At 35.6% G+C, this 17,756-nt stretch overlaps 1 long non-coding RNA gene across 1 annotated transcript in view; it reads left to right on the forward strand.

The window, feature by feature from the left end:
- Positions 1 to 17,756, forward strand: part of LOC107649295 (uncharacterized) — a 110,388-nt gene that overhangs the window by 48,326 nt on the left and 44,306 nt on the right. Inside the window, exons 3-4 of the long non-coding RNA XR_001622807.2 lie at positions 4,805 to 4,960; positions 7,069 to 8,533. This is a non-coding gene — a long non-coding RNA (uncharacterized LOC107649295). The remainder of the gene's footprint in view (positions 1 to 4,804; positions 4,961 to 7,068; positions 8,534 to 17,756) is intronic.

A 17,756-nucleotide genomic window follows, 5' to 3' on the forward strand; every position in this document is an offset into this window, starting at 1 on the left:
GAGATTGGTAGATTGGTAAGTTGCTTTCTTTCTCAATTTTTGAAAATAATGTATGTAGCATTGGTATTCATTGTTCTTTATAGGTTTGAAGAATTCTCCTGTAAATTCATCAGAAGGAAGATTTTCTTTTCAAGGACTTATATTTTTTCCATTTTAAATTAATAAAATTTATTTTTAAGTGTCTCAGTCCCTCACTTCCCCTCCCCACATCACAGAAGACATTGTCTGAGAGACAGGCATGTACATATAAATTATGTATTTTGTTTCTATTTTTCAATTTATTCTCTGGAGGTAACATTCTCAAGTTATTCTTCAAGTAGTCAATCTGTAGCTATGTATAATGTTCTCTTGGTTCTACTCATTTCACTGTTCATAGGACTAAGATTAAAAAAAAGTAAAATCCTTGGTAGTTCTTCTAGAGTTAATTCTCTCTTTTCTGAGATAAGATTTTTTTTTTTGAAAATTTTATTTAGTCAATTTATTCCTTGGTTACAAGAATCATATTCTTTCCCTCTCTTCTCTCCTCCCACCCCTTCCTGTAGCCAACATGGAATTCCACTGGGTTTTTTACATGTACCCTTGAGCAGAAGCTATTTCCATGTTGTTGATGTTTGCACTAGGATGATCATTTAGAGTCTACATCCTCAATCATATCCCCCACCCACCCATGTATTCAAGCAGTTGTTTTTCTTCTGTGTTTCTAATCCCAATTTTTCCTCTGGATGTGGATAGTGTTCTTTCTTGTAGATCCCTCTGAGTTGTTCAGGATCACTGCATTGCCACTAATGGAGAAGTCCATTACGTTCCCTTGTACCACAGTGTATCAGTCTCTGTGTACAATGTTCTCCTGGTTCTGCTCCTTTAGCTCTGCATCACTTCTGAAGATTGTTCCAGTTCCCATGGAATTCCTCCACTTTATTATTCCTTTTAGCACAATAGTATTCCACCAACAACATATACCACAATTTGTTTAGCCATTCCCCAATCGAAGTGTAGCCCCTCATTTTCCAGTTTTTGGCCACCACAAAGAGCTCAGCTATGAATATTTTTGTACATGTCTTTTTCCTTATTATGAGATAAGATTGTTTGAGTAATTTAGGTCTGTTTAAGTAATTTATATTTTTGAAGATATTCCTTTACTTCTTTTGTGTTCTTAGTTCACTGTGAATTTGATGAAGGGCAGTCTGATCACTACACCTTTGGTCTTAAAAGGCTACAGACCTAGATTTATAGCTAGGCAACACAACTTCAGACTTGCCTCTGGGTGGAGTTTCAATAGACCATTGATGTTCTCAGCCCCTGTCAACTAACTGAAAGGTTATGCAGATTTGGTGACAATGCAATCTGCTTACTTTGGTTCTTTGTCAGAAGCTGAGCCTGCAATCCCCTCTCCTGGTTAGCCCAACCCTTCTGTGTACCCTAAGCCCATAGGATGAATCTACCATCTCTTCTCTAGCTCAGAGAGACAGAGCTCTGACCCTATTATGTATGGGTCTGAGATCTCCTTCCTGTTTTCAAAGAGTCTGGCTTCTGTTCCATAGCTCCTGCCCTGATCACTTGCCAATGGGTCATATATGTGATGTTGTTGAAGGAAAAATGAGCCGCTGTGGTTTCTCCTCTGAGTTTCCCATCACGTGTTTGGTTGGATTGTAGATTATTATAGACCTCATATATAGCATGTCTTTTCTAAGTACTTTTCTAAGATTTTTGTTGGACTAGTTGTGTGGCTACTGTGCCTCTTACCTCACCATTTTGGTTGGTCTCATCATTTCTTTTAAAAAATATTTTATTCTTTGTACAACGATGAGATGGGGAAAATGCAGGCTGGGGAAAAATCACCCAGTTTTGGAGGCACAATATCCCAACAGTGACCAAAGGTGCTTTGGAAATGAGAGGCGTGTACAATATTCTGAGACCTAGGGAAATATCTGCAGAGTCTGAGTTCAATGGGAACCATACAGATTGGATGCCTTCTCACCAAGTCAAAAAAGCATCTCATGTCAAAACAAAGAAACTCTGAAGAAGTCCCCTGGGCACTATCCAGTCAGGGCTCATAATTAGAGAATCATTATGACAATGGATGCCACTTTGGGGGAACTATTGAAAACTGCAGAAAAACTCTACACTGAAACAACTACTGTTGGAAGCTTAACCTAGCACGTGACCTAGTAAGAGACTAAGACTACAGAAGTCTCTGAGAGGCTAAAGGGGTTCCAATGAGTAGTGATGCTTTTTGTTCATTTGGATTTTGTTTCTTTTTTTTCTGGCTTGAACCATGAAACCAATTTTCCTCAACTTGCAATTAAAGTCTAATGAGTTTCCAAAAAAATTATTGTTGCCTTTTGTTTTTATATCCAAGTCATTGATAGATATATCATCCTACCCACTCCCAACATGGGACCCTCCCATGTAATCAGGAAAAATAATTAATCAAAATAACCATAACAATTTCTGAACATGGATACAACACTGTAAGCATAGTCTACCAGCTCATCACAGAGAAGAAAGAAGTATGTATCTTTAGCTGGGAGACCACTAGGTGAAGCAGTGGATAGAATGCTAGACTCAGAGTGAAGAAGACCTAAGTTCAAATGCTATTTCAGACACTTACCTGTTGTATGACCTAGAAATGGTCATTTAACTTCTATTTGTCCCAGTAAATCTTCAAATAAGGATAATGGCATCAACCTCCCAGGATTGTAGATAGAATCAAATGAGATAATATTTTAAACATTTTGTGACCTTTAAAGTACCATATAAAAATGCTATCAATAATAACAATAATTATCATTATTATTATCTGTTCTTAAGTACTGACTAGTCATTACTGTTATTCACTTTTGTTTCCTTTTAATATTTCTTTGATTATTATTATTATAGACCTCATATATAGCGTGTCTTAGTTCTGTTCTCTTTCAATCTGTGTCAGTTCATACAAGTCTTTCTGTGTTCCTCTGAATCCTACATATTCATTATTTCTTAGGTATACAATATATCATTACATTCACATAGTGGAGTCTTTCAGGCACTTAGCAATTTATTGGCACTCACTTTCCTTACATTTCTTTTCTACAAAAAAAAATGTTGTTATGAATAATTTGGTATGTGTGGGGACTTTCCTCCTACCTTTGACCTCATATCCAATGCTAATATCATATACAATAAGCAGCAAATGAGTATCAAAATTGAGTCACGTTTACCAAATAATTCTAAATGGTTCTCCCAAATGGTTAAAACAATTTGCCAACAGTTTATTAGTATTAACTGTCTTGCCATAATCCCTTCATACTAATTCTGTCTTTTAGCATTTTTGCTCATATAATGATTATTCAGTGAAATCTCACAATAATCTTAATTTGCATTTCTCTTAGTAGTAATATGACCACTAATATTTGGTGATTCTTTCTTTTGAAAACTATTGATTCCTATCACTTAACCATTTGCCTCATGGAGATTGGCTAAGTCATATATTTGTGTTAATTGCCTAGATTGATTTATTGATACAAAAGTTAGACACACACACACACACACACACACACACACACACACACACACACACCGCAAACTCCAATCTCTCTTCTTATTCTAGCTAAATTGATTTTGTTCATTTAAAGATTTTATCATTTTTATGCCATCAGAATAGTCTGTCTTTTTATATTTTTGGTCTTTTCTTATTTGTTTAAAAATCACATGTGTATACACAGAGAGAGGTATACAATATTTCCCAAAAGTCATAGGGCAATTTTACCTTTTAATATTGTTTAGTTATTTTCAGTCATGTCCAGCTCTTCATGACCTCATTTGGGATTTTCTTGACAAATATTGGAGTAGTTTGCTGTTTCCTTCTTCAGAGCATTTTACAGATAGAAAACTAAGGCAAACAGGGTTAAGTGACTTTACCAGAGTCATATACCTAGTACATGTCTGAAGCCAGATTTGAACTCAGGAAGAAAAGGGAGACAGGAAGGAATCTTCAGTGGATCCCTGCAATACTAAAGCATCCAAATGATCCAACCCTCTTCACAGAATCATACAATTGGAGATTATAAGGGGCCAGGATGTTGGAGTAGTCCAGCTCATAACCTAAAGGAATTTCCACTTTATCCAACCAAACAAGTGGTTATTTGGGCAGATTTTGCTTAAGGTCTGCCAAAGAGGGGAAAGTTTCAGGAGCTCTCTGGAACCAGCTAATCCATCACTAATTATGTTAGAAATCATCAACTCTAACAAATCAGGTCTTGATTTATTGTTTTGTTGAATCTTTAGACTTAAGAACTTGATAAAGAAAATGCTAATAATACAAATTAAGTTTAAAAGTGGGTCCCATATGCATTTTTTTTGTTTGTTAAATATTTGCCAATATATAACACTCCTGGGAGGGATCCATAATGTATGCATCCGAAATCTGGCCCTTTGCAATTCTACTCACCACTTCTTGATTCTGTACTCTTTGGCCACAAAAAAAAAAAAAGTCATCTTTTTTCCACATGACAACCTTCCAAAGTCTTACAAACAGCCATTGGTCCCCACTGAGTCTTTTCTTCTCCAGGCCAAAAATCTTCAGTTCTTTCTGACAAATCTCAGTGGCACAAACTCATAAAATAATCCACAGGAACTGTGTGTAGGCTGGGACTAAGAATCCTTGATCATTCCTGAGCTCTTCATTACTTGACATATAGACCTAAATGATTAAGAACTAAGGCCAAGGCACTACTTTTGCCCTGTCCTCTGGCTTGTATTTCTCTCTCTGATAAATACATCTGCTATATAACAACCATGACTTCTGGTATATTCTGTGCTACAGGAAGCATCCCTACCTGGCTATGGGTGCAAGAGTTTATGGAAAAGCATGGACAAGAATCAGACAGAATGAGAAGGCATGAATGGGCCACAAACTTCATTAATGGAAGAAGAAAAATAGAATATGCTGATGACCCTGCAGACTTATGGAAGCAATAAGGTAAAAAATGGCAAATGTGAAGGATAGAATGTTAGTATAAGAATTTAATTATGTTTAATTATTAATTTAATTATGTTTAATTAAATTCTCATCCTAACAACAATGAGATTTAGAATTTCTCAAACCTGGCCTCTTGACTCGAATTGTATGACCCTGGCCAAGTCACTTAACCCTATTTGCCTCAGTTTCCTCAACTATAAAATGAGCAAGAGAAGGAAATGACCAACCCCTGGGTTTAACCTGGGTTAACAACATCTGACACTGAATTACAACAGGTCACTAAACAAAAGCTAATGAAAGACCTAGAAAGTACAGAAATCAGTGACCTAGAGTCAGACTCAGACCCAGATGATACAGTACCAAATGGTACAATAATAGTTGAACAAAACAGTAATGAAGAACAGGAACCTTATGAGTACATTAAGCTTTATGATAAAGTTCATAAAGATTTAGATGAATGGGTCACAAATTGGCATAGTGAACACCTGAATTCAAAACAAACAAGCTTTTCTGATTCTGATTCTGATTCAGCAATTGAAAATATAGATAACTCATTATCAGTTCAGGAAATACTGTATATCACAGGAGTCAGTAGTTTTGAAGAATTTTGTAAGAAATATGACTTAGGGGACAGTGACACTGAATTGGAAGTAATATGATAGAGAACTTGGTACCAGGACTGGTTTGAGTTCTATAGCTTAGCAAACAGCACAAATCTTATAAAAACCCAGACTGGTACTAGTCATAAGATCTGACATGTGATTGACAAAGAAACTTTAATCAAATCAGAAAAACCCCTGAGCCCATAATGACAACCCCTGGCTGAAAAAAAAAAAAAACAAACTGAGACAAGTCCATGAACCCCAGTAAATGCAGATGAAAAATATTCAAGATGCTATTGGAGCACATTACACAAACAAAAGATATTACATGGAACCAAAATAGAATAATGCCCAAGATAGTATAAATTTGGGTTAGTTAGATCAGGGAGGATTAGCATAGCCTGTGAAACACAGGAGAAGCATTTCCTTAGGGAACCTGGTAGTTTATTTGGATGGATTTAGAATCCCTTAGAATTATTAAACCTATATACAAATTTCAATCTCAAACCTAGACTAAAATATCATTAACCTCTATAATCAACCACATAGGAATAGAATAATTGCCTTACAATCACACACTATGAAGTTACCTACTTTCATTACATAAAAAAAAATCTCACGTGCACACATGTGGATGGCACAAATATCCTATAAAAAGTCTCACTCACATGCATCAAACTATTCACTCTTACATGCATGCTGTAAAGATTAAAATTTAGGGGAGATGGGGAGACTGAGGCAGGTAGAAATTAGTTTCTCTCTGCAAGGAGTATTATACCAAAATGGAGAAACAGTCTCAGAGGCCCCCACCTTCAGCTTCCTTCAGAGCAAGCTTCTCAGAGCACACCACAACCACCCCGGCCAACTCCTCAACCACCTCCTCCGAGTCTTCAGACCCCCCTATCCTTAAGGAAACCATCCAAGTTGCCTCCCCTCAGTTCTCACATCTCCCAATCCCTGTCCATCAATTTCCCTGTGCCAATGGAGGCTCTAGCTTAACCCAGGACCGCCCAGAGGCTTTGCACATGTCTGTTGAAGGTCATATTTTCAAATAATTAAATCTTTGCTCCTTTGCTACAGCCCTTTCTAAATCCTGTTAACCTGAGTAGGGTAGAGATTGGAATAATTAAATTTTGATCTAGGCTGCAGCCCTTACTCAATCCTGTTAGGACTGAATAGGGTGGAGATTGATTCCAAGTATCTCCATTGTATCAATTCTAAAATCAATCATGACTCAAAGAAATTCCTGTTCTATGCTTAAGCATAGGTCAAAGTCCTTTCCATTGTTCAGCAAAAGGTTTCTGTCTTAAAGTAATCTTAAGAAGGGTAGAGAAGGAACCTCCCATGCCAATGGGGTTCACATTCCAATAATCAAGACCCACTATCAATAGGAAATTTTTCAAGTATGAAATTTCCCAATGGTGAAATTTCCAACATTTATAAGTCTAAGAAATTTTGAGGTTTACAATGCACACGTTAATCTTACACACACGCATAATCCTGTAGTTCCGGATATCTGAGATCTTCTTTCAAGGGGAGACAACAGGCAAGTATGTATCCTGAAAAGGAGAAGGCACCCTGGACAAACTTCACACACGGACAAATGGAAAGATCTTTGAATCAAAGACATTATGGGAAATGAACTTCAGGAAAATGGGTCATGTAAGATTAGTTGCCGATCATATTAACTTCACATATAGGAAAGTACATCCACAAATACATTGGAATAAATATGCATCCACCATGACATATCTAGAACACGAACAAATTTCACATTGACATTAGGGGCTGTGCCGTAAATAAGGACAACCCATAAATTGTATGTCTGTCAATAAATCTCTGCATCCAGAAGATATATATGTATATATTTACATAAATAACATGTGAAATATGTGAATGTGTAAAAATAGCAGACATGTGTACATATATATAGCCTAAAATAATGATCTAATCCAGTAATATAGATAGAAAGGAGAGTTAAAATACTAACTGGCTTTTTTTTTTAAACCCTTACCTTCCGTCTTGGAGTCAATACTGTGTATTGGCTCCAAGGCAGAAGAGTGGTAAGGGCTAGGCAATGGGGCTCAAGTGACTTGCCCAGGGTCACAGCTAGGAAGTGGCTGAGGCCAGATTTGTACCTAGGACCTCCCATCTCTAGACCTGGCTCTCAATCCACTGAGCCACCCAGCTACCCCCAAAATACTAACTGTTAATAAACAGGGACAGAGTAGTTTAGGGTGGAAAAGGGAATATTGTAACTAGAGAGGTAACAGGATAAATCAGATTTCATTTGATACAAGTTATATATATATATATATACACCTATAAATGTTATGAATTGTTACATTGGAATTAGCATTATATAAGGCATAGGATAGTTCAATTTTACTTAAGATTTAAATTTTATATTGATTGCAATAGAAATGACTTTGTATTAGGAAATTGTTATGTTGTGAAAATTTTTGTTGGTCCATAATCCTAACCCTCTTCCCACAACTCAGTCTCAGCATAAGATAGGAATTTAGATTAGCAAATAGACAGATTAGGATAAGATTTATTACTTTGGGAGGGGAGAGGTTAGATGAGAACAATAAGTAGTATAGATAAATTAGAATAGACATAGAAGTTAAGTAACTGGCATGTGCCAAGGTGGCACCATGTGAACAACAGGAAATGGAGGACTTTTGACAGAGGTTGGCACTAGAGAAAAAGTGCCAAGCTGAAGAGTATGTGAAATTGATCACCTAGACAGGGGTGGGGCCCCAGGAGTGAATTTCCAGAGGAGAGAAGACTCTGGCTGGGAGACCAGTGAGGGTCTCTCCATCAAGAAGGTGGATAAAGACTTTCTCCTGAGGGTTACCCATTTTTTCCTGCTGGTGACTGGAAATCTTTGCCCCCAACACTTCCCAATTGAAGGGACTTTCTGAAGAGAAACCTGAGCAGACTTTACCTCAGCTCCTGTTGCCCAGGGGTGAGTCAACCTGACTTTCTCTAGGGGGCCTCAGGCTGCCAAGGCCTGAGTTCCCCCCAAACCTGAGGAGGGAGGAAAAGGGTTTAGATAGAGACAGGGACCCCCTTTTCCCACTTTCCTTTTCCATTCTTCCCTGCCCATTTATTCCTTTTGTATTACCTGATTGAGTTAACATTAAAAGTTATCTGTTCCCCAAGCTGAGTGTGAGAAAATGGATCGAGGGGAGATCTTTGGGGTCTCGAGTAATGGAGGAGGGACAAGAGTGAATTGGGGAGAGCAGCTTTAGCTAAGGAGGGAAGGCAGAAGGGGGAAAATCTTCAAACCCCCTCTCCTCTCTCTGAGCCAACCCATTACATCTGCTGTCTCCTCTGAACCCCACTTTGTGAAAGAGGGGTTTCTCCTCTCTTTCTCTCTCTCTATACCTCAGGGTACAAGCCTCCCTCAGGGGTACATCCCTTCCCTCTCTTTTATTTTTTTTAAATACCAGAAGGCAGTCAGTCGATTCTGCTTCGTCATCCATTATCACATACGTGGGTCACAGACCTTCCCCACTCCATGTGTGAAATAGGGTGTTTGTACCTTTGGTGATTAAATCTAAAACTGGGTAGATCTCCATACTTAACTTTTAAGTACTGTGTTCTAAAAATAGACAGTGGTTACAATTTCATCTTCACAATCAGGGGAGAGTTAATTATTTTCATTGTTATAATCAAGGAAGTTTTAAATTTAATCTTCATACCACCCACCCAAAAAGGACATTGTCTGGCAATATCTATAACTTTCTGCACCTGTCCTTCCCCCAAACTATCCTCTGGAACCAAGATCAGTCACTGGATTTAATCTGAGGACAGTTATATCTTAACATCAATTTAGTTTATATTACTTTAGTCATTGAATGTGTTATTGTGCTCATTTAAATTTCCTCACTATACATTAACACCTACAAGTCTTCTCTTGTTTCTTTGAATTCCTCAGATTTTTTATTCCTTAAGTCAGGATAATATTCCATTAAATTTGTACTATAATTGACCAAGTCATTCATCAATCAAAGATGCCTTTTGTCCATTTCATTTTGGTTTTTTGCTACCACTAAAAGTGCTATTAGGAATATTTTGGTGCATATCAGAACTTACTCTATAACTGAAGTAATTATACCAATTTTTCAAAAGTTTTATGATTTCATTTTAATACTAGAACTAGACATGTCAATAGCTACAAAAGATATTACAATTTTACTTGAAAACAGAAACATTTATTTTTTCTTTCTCTTTGCATTCTAGATTTTTTAAAATGCACTGTCTCAATAGATATAATCCTTGATAGGTATTCTATACTTCATGAATCCCTTCTACTTCTCACTAGTTATCCAAGCAAAATTTATCATGATGTGTTATAAAATGGGAACTACTAAACATATATACATACACATGTATATTCACACATACATAGTTATTATATAGCTGCCCAATTTTTTCAATAGCATTTTTTGAATAGTAATTCCATTCTTTAGTGGTTTTTTTGGTTTTTGTTTTGGCATTATCAAAGGTTGGTCTCTTTAGTTTAGTTTCTATTTTGATATGCTTAATTCATGTCCATTGACCTCTTCTTGTAGTTGATCCCATTTCCATAATTCCTACTCATGATAACATGCTTTGAAATCTTTTGAATTCTAAATTTTCTCCCTCCTTCTTGCCCTTCCCCACTCCCTGAGAATGCACGTGATTTGATATCATTTATACAATTTCAATACTTTTATAGAGAAAATGTCTACAAAAGCTAACATACATCATGTTCCAGCCCCCTTATTCTACAACAAAGAAGTTTCCAATAACAAAGAATATTGTGGCAGCTAGGTGGCTCAACTGATTGAGAGCCACGCCTGGAGATGAGAAGATTGGGATTTAAATCTGGCCTGAGACACTTTTTAGCTATGTGATCCTTGGCAAGTCACTTAACCCCCATTTCCTAGTCCTTACTATTTTTCTGCCTTGGAACTGATACACAGTATTGATTCTAAGATGGAAGGGAAGGGTTAAAGAAAAGGAAAAGAATCATTTTAACCCAAGTCAAGTATTTTTTCCCTTCCCCAATATCCTTTGAGATAAAAGATAGATATATAGATTAGAGAGAGAGAGAGATTGAGAATGAGAGGGAGAGAGATCACTGTAGGCATAGATAGATATAGCACATTGCTATAATACACACACACACACACACACACACACACACACACACACTACTACTACTACTACTACTACTACTAATAATAATAATAATAATAATAATAATAATAATAATAATACAAATCATCAACATTTGTAGTGCCCTTCCCTGGATCACTAAAGCAATGACTTAATCCTCATGGATAGATCAACAAGAAATTTTAGATGTATTTAGGGATTTATTAAATGTATTTAGAAAAATTTAGAAATCAAAGAAGAAATCCCATTTAACCAAGTCTCTTCTAAAAACCAGATGAATCAAACTAAAAGCTGAAAAGTATCTAGGAAACCATCTCATCCAGGCCTGTCATTTTACTGATGAGCAAAGAGGTTTGAGTTTAACTAAGATCCCAGCATTAGTCAATAACAGAATGGAGAGTGGAATTCCACTCTCTTGACTCCTAGTGAGTCATTTACTACATTGCAAAATGAGAAGTTTATAGAAGACCTCTGATGTCTCCCTAGGTTCCGATACAATGTCTGTAAGAGATTACTCTTAGTAAGAACCCCTTACCTGCCTCTCTAGGGGGAAATCCTACTAAAAAGTACATACTTCCAGAAAAGTCTCTGCCTCTAGGTGATCTCCTAAGGTCTAGCCTAGATGTCACCAACCCTCTAAAGATAGATATACCAAGTGTGAAGCCAAGAATCTTAGACAATCTTTGCCAAGATGGTTGGTTAGTTTGTGTTAGTTCTGAAGAAGGGAGATGGGACAGCACCATCTGCTGTCAATTCAATGATTTTACTAATCTAATTTGTACTTGAGGTCTTAAGTAACAATTTTTCTTTTATACTTTGCCCTATCTGTTACATAGCATCTTTTCCCTGAGGATTTAATCACTTGATTCAACTTTATAACTATGTCCTAAGATCATGGCTATTGCCATTTTGCAACTGTTGAAAAGTAGGAAATAAAGTAGGAAAGACTAAATAGACCAGCTAAGCACAAAGTTCTCACCTTTTTTGTATAGGGCAAAGTTTGCCAGTAATCACCAAGTATTCTCTTAGACAATTTTAACCTGGCAGAAATGACACAAGTACAGCTTGAGGGAAGAGTTTGAGTGGGTTTTTGTTTGTTTCTTGAAAGTCATCCTTGTGTTTGTTAAAATTTAAAGCAAAGTAAAAATAACAACAACCTTGCCCCCTAGAATTATCCAGTTAATTACTTTAGGAAGAATGAAGTTTTAGTCAAAAAGTAGATTTTTTTAAAATCTCTACTTACTGATGGGATTATTTATTTAGGGAATTTACTAGAAAAAAAGCATAGATATTAATCAAAATAAGTGTTAACTACAGGAAAGTTACAGGCTATATATAATAACAATTTAATATAATATATTGTAATAACAGAATCAGAGGCAATAATAAAAAGGGATATCCTGTTTCAAATAACCACAATATGTATAAAATACCTGGAGAATCAATTTACCAATGCATATAAAGCATTCCTAAATGAAATAAATAACTTAAATAGCTAGAGGAATATTCAATGCTCATGACTGGGCTGTACCAATATAATGAAAATAACATTACTACCAAAGTTAATGAACAAATTTAATGTTTTAATAATGAAGTATTAAAGAAATTCTTTACAAAATTTAGTAAAAATAATAATTATATCAAAATTAATTTGGAAGAACAAAAGAACATAAATATATAGAGAAATATTCCAAAAAGTAGGAGCTACAACATTTATATACCTCAAACTGTTCTAAAGCAGCAGTCACCAAGACAATTTGGTATTATTTAAAAAGTAGAGAAATAAATCAATGGAACAAATTTCAACAAAGAAGAATCAGAAATAATAGAACTCTTCTTGAAAGTTCCTTCACTCTGTCTCCTTGTTGGTTCTTTCACTTTTGTATTCATTTTGTAGTGTTATTTTCAGATTGGTTGGAGAAGATTCTCATGGTAGTTTCAAGTTTCCCTGCTTCTCTGCCATCGTGACTCAGGAACTGCCAATAATAAAACTCAAGAATCCAATGTTCAATAAATCTAATACACAAATTACTTTGGAAAGATTTTATTTTTTTATAAGATCTGCTCGGAAAACTAGGAAATGATCTAGCATAAATAGACTTGGACCAGTACCATATACCATAATCCATAATAAACCTAAGAATAAATTAAAGCATTTCAAAATTCTCTACTAAGAGATTTGTTGTCCAAGATCCAACTTTCAATGGATATGTGTATGTATGTATATATAGGCATATGTGTATATGTATGTATGTATGTATATGTATTGGCATTTGTGACCAAAGATCGTTCTCCCAATAGATAGGATACCCTTTGCTATAGAGTTTCCACTGTGTACACCTCAAAGAAGTCCTTGATTTTAAAAAAAGTGCTTATATACACTAATTTTTTTTAGCACATTTTGTGGCAGCAAAAAAACCTGCCAGCAGAGTTGATGCTCATCAAAAAGGCAATGACAACTAAATTGTGGCTCATGAATGCAATAGAATATTCCTGTGCTAGAAGAAAAACAACTGCTCAATCACATGGGTTGATGGGGACATGATTGGGGATGTAGACTCTAAGAGATCACCCTAATGCAAAAATTAATAATATGGAAATAGGTCTTAATCAATGACATATGTTACTCGATGGCTGAGGGGGGAGGAGAGAGAAAGAACATGAATCAAGTAACCATGGAAAAATATTCCAAATCACTTAAATAAAATGTTTCAATTCTAAAAAATTAAAACTAAATTTTAAAAAAGAATATTCCTGTGCTAAAAGAAAGGGTCAATATGTTATATAAGGTGTACGGATAATATTAGAAAAATAAGTATTATTTTATTAGTTTAGAGATAAGAAGTAAAGTGACTGCTTGAGAAAAGAACTGGAGTTTGAAGAAGAGCTGAGAGAGCATGTTAATTTCAGATGTGACAGTTATAACCATTTTTCTATGTCAATTACTCTCTGGCAGTTGGCAGACACACACTCTGAGACTCTCAGGGCTGGAGGAGGGAACATCTTTGCCTCTCTCTGTCTGAGGGAAAGATCTGAAGGAGCTCAGTGTTTTCCTTTCCCAACTTGGGAATCACTATTGAATATCTATTATGGTTTTTGTAGATTGTTTAACTCTGAGAAGATCAAAGAAAAACCTAATTCTCTCAACCAGCTAGCCTTTGCTATTTTATAATTTGAAGGCAAAGTTAAGATTTATATGGATAATAGGGGTAGTTTTTTATTTAGATAGTATAAATTTGGATTAGTCAAATCAGGGAGTATTAGTGTAGCCTGTGAAACACAGAAGAAGCAGTTCCTTGTGGAACCTGGGAGTTTATTTTGATGGATTTAGAATCCATTAGAATTGGAAATCCTTTATTTATCCTTATATATTTCAATAAACGTTTTATTTTTATACTGAGAGTCTCTTTAGCATCTTTGCGCCTGGCCCTGAAGGGAAGTTCACATATCACTGAGGATACTTTTGATTACCTCTATCAGAAGTATCTGAACAGTTTTGAACCTATATTGGAACAGTTTTTCCATCTAAATAGTTTATTTCATTACTTGTCAATTTATTTTTACAAAGGAGAAGAATGAAAAGACTTGAATGAACTGGCTGGCACAAAGTAAAGTGAAGAAAACAATTCTTATGACTATATCCATGTAAATGTTATTTTTAAAAAGGCAACAACAAAACAATAAAAAAACAATGTTACAAAATTGCAAAGAAGATATCAGAAGACATCTCCCTCCACTCTTTTGCAGACATTGGAGACCAGAGAGAGAATATCAATTGTGAATATTGTCAGTTTCTTTTAAAAATCTATTGATCAGCTTTGCTGATTTTTTTTTCTTTTAAAAACATATTATTTCTTACTTGGAATGAAGGTCTGAAAGGGAAAGAAAGGAAATGAGGAAATGGAGGTGATATAAAAATAATAAACATCAATAAACTTCATTTTTTAAAAGGATGAAGTTAAATGTCTAAATTCAGAGCTTCTCAAAAAGCATCCTAAAGGACAAGCTAAGTAGCATAGTGGATAGAGCACCTGGCCTGGAGTTGGGAGGACCTATGTTCAAATCTGACCGCAGATACTTCCTAGCTATGTGACTCTGGACAAGTTCCTTTACTCTAGTTGCCAAGCCCTCATGATTTTTCTACCTTAGAATTGATAATAAGTCAATAATTACTTAGTAAGACAGATGGTAAGGGTTTTTTTAAAAAAGGGTGTCAGATGCCTGCCATAAGTTTAGGTTAGATGTATAACAGATCCTTGGAAACTTATACTTGGAATCACATGAACAAGCAGAGTATCCCAATTACCCCTCATGGTAAGCAAAAATAATAATAATGCACAAGGAGCAAAAAAAGACATTCAGAATCACTGATTTCAACCTCATTTTAAGTACCCCTTTAAGTATTTAAATACAGAAATGGAGGACAAGAAGCAGGCCATCAACTTGGGTTGAGGTGGATGTTGTTAAACACACAAGCAAAAAATAACAATCCCATGAGATTGTGAGCTCCTTGATGTCAGGGATCATCTTTTGCCTCTTTTTCTGCCTAGCACAGTGCCTGGCACCTAGAAAGTGTTTAATAAACATTGACTGATTATTGATTTGAGTGAACATCTTTTTTTTTTTTAAGAAGTAACCCTTAGAGATAGTTTTTCCATTGATATGAGATTAATTCAATTGGGGGTAAGAGATAGTGTTGTTTGGAGTCTAGATCTGTGATTGCATCAGCAGACATCAACAACTGGAATGGAAACCTCTCCAAGCATGCAGATGGGCAGCTTATTAGATCAGCAACTCAACTCTGACTTACAACTTCAGGAGGTTGCCTCCAGCACAGAGAGTTCAAGTAGCTATTTTTGTTCACCCAGGCACTGTGTCCCAAACAAGATTTAAAACCAGCTCTTCCAGCCTCCAAGTTCAGTGGCCCTCTATGATGGCATTCTGTTTCTAAAGCCAAGTAGTTACCAAATGCATTTCCCCCCTTGCTTTAGATGTTGGAAAATCCAATGCTAAACTTACTTTAGAACTGCAATCTGCAATGTTTCACATGACTTAAATCTAAAAATATTAGAAAGGAATTTTTCATTCCCCTGAAACTGAAGAAATGTTTTATATCATTTTTAATATCAAAGGAAAAGTTTATATTTTGGTACCTCAAACCTTTTATACTTCAAGGTTCTCTTTGCTGGAAAATCTGAGTTCAAATCCAGCCTCAGATACTTACTAGTTGTTTGACCTTGGACAAATCACTTAACCCTGTTTGCTTCATTTTCCTCATCTGTAAAATGAGCTCAAAGAGGAAATGACAAACCCCTCCAGTATCTTTACCAGGTTTGCCAGGTTTGGAGGTTGCCAGGAAAACCCCAAATGGAGACATGAAGAGTCATATAGGACTGAACAATAAGAAGTCCAATCAAAGCATGCTTTCTACTGGCATAGCCTTGAACAATAAAGGGTCACCAATAGGTAATGATAGTGTATTAGCACAGTGCTTTCAATAAAGCATGTGTTTTGTTGTTGTTGAGGGAGCAATTTTATCTTAATAATATACACACTAGTCAAAAATACTACCTTAAATATTGGCTTATGCCCACAGGAAAACTCAGTTTTCATTTCCAAATTTGAGAAATAAGGATGGCCTTCTGGATTCTCTATGACTAGTGTGCTAATTGTTCATCATAACCTATATTTAAAAAAAACAAGGAAACAAACAAAAAACAAAATTGGTGTTTCCGACTTGTCTGAAATAAATCAGTAATAATAATAGTAATGGTGAATTCCATGAAGGAAGAGGGTGATGATAGCTGTAATACACACATGCCTGGTAATATTTTATTTAAAATCTGGCAGTATTAAATAAAGACTTGAAAGTCCTTTTCTATCAAGGAGAAAAATACATGCCTGTTCTTTCCTACTCTTCTATCTTGGAATTAATTGATTCCAAGGCAGAAGGTAAGGCTATATATAAGGACAGTTACTTCCATGGCATTGAAATTATAATATTCCAGTCTTGGACAGTTGGCTAAATAGACAGTTTGTATATTGTCACTTCAATTCTATTGTCAACTTCTTGAGGGCAGGGACTGTTTTTGCTTTGTTTTGTATGCCCTTCACTAAGCACAGTCCCTGGCATATGGTAGGTACTTAACAAATGCTTGTTGACTTGAAGACATTTAAACAATTAAAATGTCAATGAATGTATATAAAAATGGGGGAAGAGTGTTATAATGCTTAGATCTTAGAGAATAATTCAATAGATACAAAAATATATATAATTAGACAATTATTCCAATAAAGTAAAAAAGATTATTTCCTTCTCCCAGGTTTCCACAAAACCAATGAAAGATCTAAAGTCATATTAAGCTGATCTAAGTGGCTTTTCCTTATTCAAAAAGGATTTTATGAGGATGTGATTGACTGAAAAACAGACCGTGCCCTCAAAAGTTGACTGTCTAATTGGAAAAACAACATACAGATAACTGTATATAAATACAACACAAGACACATTGGAGATTATCCCAGAGGGAAGGTATTGACTTTAAGGAAGACTGGGAAAAGCTTTTTGCAGAGATGGGATCAAAAGGATTTTATGTGAATGTGATAACAACCCTCAGGTATCTCTCAAAACACTGAAACCATGTTTAGAAAGTTGCTCTGTCACCTTGGGCAAGCCTCAAACTCTGTGGGTCTCAGTTTCCTCATCTGAGAAGTGAAGAAATCAAATGTGATCATCTCTAGGTTGTTGTCACCAAAAATTCAAACTGGAATAATTTCCATATAAATTCTTTTTTGTTTAATTTTTATGTAATTAATTAATTTAGAATATTTTTCTATGATTACATGATTCATGTTCTTTCCCTCCCTTCCTCCTTTCCCCATCCCAAAGCCAATGAGCAATTCCACTGGGTTTTACATGTGTCATTGATCAAAACCTATTTCCATATTATTGATATTTGCACTAGAGTGATCACTTAGAGTCTACATTCCCAATCATATCCCCACCAAACCATGTGATCAAGCAG

The sequence above is a fragment of the Monodelphis domestica genome, chromosome 6 (genome assembly GCF_027887165.1).
Source record: "Monodelphis domestica isolate mMonDom1 chromosome 6, mMonDom1.pri, whole genome shotgun sequence".
Taxonomy (NCBI): Eukaryota; Metazoa; Chordata; class Mammalia; order Didelphimorphia; family Didelphidae; genus Monodelphis; species Monodelphis domestica.